The sequence below is a fragment of the Trichogramma pretiosum genome, unplaced genomic scaffold, assembly GCF_000599845.2.
Source record: "Trichogramma pretiosum strain Unisexual culture from Peru unplaced genomic scaffold, Tpre_2.0 scaffold2, whole genome shotgun sequence".
Classification (NCBI taxonomy): Eukaryota; Metazoa; Arthropoda; class Insecta; order Hymenoptera; family Trichogrammatidae; genus Trichogramma; species Trichogramma pretiosum.
The window spans coordinates 2015287-2017354 of NW_019641687.1; the positions used below are offsets into that span (position 1 = coordinate 2015287).

Consider the following 2068-nt stretch of genomic DNA (forward strand, 5'->3'; position numbering starts at 1 on the left):
CTATTTTGTACACAAAAGTTAATTTTGAGTTTCTGGAAATTTTGACTTTATGCTTCCAGCTTGTTAAAGTTTTTCAACCTAAATGTTTATTCAAGCGTTAACGGCCTGATTGAATTTAAAATAATGTAGTGGTTGTTGCTTGCAGTGAAGGGCGTAAGGTTAAAAGTTTTTGTTTATCTTAAAAGCAAACACACTTGCGACTCGATGAATATCTAAATAATTCCATTTGATATTCAGCTCCATGTTCCAGTGAATTTTGCATCTAGAGTGTAATATTGTAGATCAGGTCGTTTTGTCATTTCAATGGTTATGTATTTCGCTGACATTCAATGGTCAGATACTTCGGGAAGCGGAGTACAATAATGCCCCTCAAACTCGAATCGTTAAACAGTCGAGGAACGTAAACGTCTTACTCTATAGCACCAAGTTTAGAGCATGGATCGATAAGACCTAAACCAGCGTTAGATCTTACCATTTGACAAACTATGTTGACTTGCAGCCTTAGTAAATTCAATTTAACGGCAAAAATCATGAACGTTTGAAAGGCTGTGCACTGCGCGATAGAAAAGACTTGAATAGGAGAACGTGAAAGAGCGCCAAATTGTGCGAATGAATTCGTTCGTCCTTGGCGAGATTCGTTCTTCGAGCTATATAATGTTATCAGTACTTTATTCACTTGTTACAATACTACATAATTGGGGAAAATTTTTCAAAAATTGCTGTATTTTTCAACAGACTACTTTATGTACTTTACAATTCAATTTCCAATAACAAGAAAACTTTTTTGGGATACACTCTTGGTATTACTTTTACAGTACGGTTTGGAAAACATTTTAAAGAATTATATTTACCAATACTATTTTCTACATTTTTATACTTTTTGAACTATACTTATTTCTCATAAACAACAATAAAAACCACAACTTCGATACTCATCTCGTACCTAAAATATCAAATATTACTTATGATTTAAAATCCAATTTATAGTCGAGCTTTTATGCAAATTTCAATTTAAAATTTGAACTACGAATTCATGGATTGCAATTGATTTTTGTAAATTTGAATACCTCATTTAATCATAAACCACAGTCGCAATTTCAAGAAACAGACTTATACTGAAAATTTATCAAACATATTTTTCATTTGCTTTTATGTATAACATATCGATTTCCGCTATTTCCATAATTACTTGACTTGGTTCACAAAATATGTTTATTTTGTATAAAAGTTATACTTAAAAATAAATAATATTCTGAATACTTCTATTTGATAAAAGAATTGTAAATTCTAAAAAATACTTACAGAAATATTTCAAAAATGACAATTGTTGGAATTTCTAGATTTATACTGCAATTGAAGTACATTCTTTGAAATAAGAACGAGCTGAAGTAAGCACAAAGGTACATCATTTTTCCGTAAATAAAATGTCGACCAGAAATAAAAAGTTAACTTAGCTATCAAATATTAATATGCAAAATTTTTTGTACAAAAAACATATTAAAATGTATTGATTACTTATACATTGTGCGGCTCCCGAAAGCAACAACAGTACAGGTTGAATTATGTTTCAATTAGTTTAAGAGGCCAAATATAAATTTGGCCAAATCAAAAATTGGTCTTAAGACCTATAAAATGTTCCCCTCCACGGAAATCTTTAGTAAAAGGCGAAAGATTTATTCGTTTACTGAAGGGAAACTAGGTTGACACTACATCTGTTTTTCCCGTACTTAACTCTGGAACTTTGCTTTACTGCTTGTAGGATTTTCGATATTGAATCATATGCCGCGTAGTGACAATTCGAGGTACTGAATGTTGACAGTTTTAATCGTATACTATGTAAACTTAGCATCTGTATTCTTTGACTATATAGTAGTATTAACATTCGATTTCATACTAAATGTTATTATGTTTTGTCAACAATTTTCATCCATTGCTTGGTTACTTTTGATAAAACAGGGTTGAGTGAGAGCTGTGAAAAGAATCTGTAAATAATATGTTAAAGAATATTTCTCGATTAAAATTTATGTTATATTTTAGTTTACCGTAATGAGCTAGGGCAATTAAGCTA

The 2068-nt window shown here is 30.5% G+C and overlaps 1 non-coding gene across 1 annotated transcript; it reads right to left on the reverse strand.

Annotated features, from left to right (window-relative positions):
- Window positions 1-1581: 1581 nt before the first annotated feature.
- Window positions 1582-1704, reverse strand: LOC111694226. The gene has a single exon (XR_002763581.1). It is a non-coding gene; the product is annotated as a U5 spliceosomal RNA (small nuclear RNA).
- Between the last annotated feature and the right edge of the window lie 364 nt (window positions 1705-2068).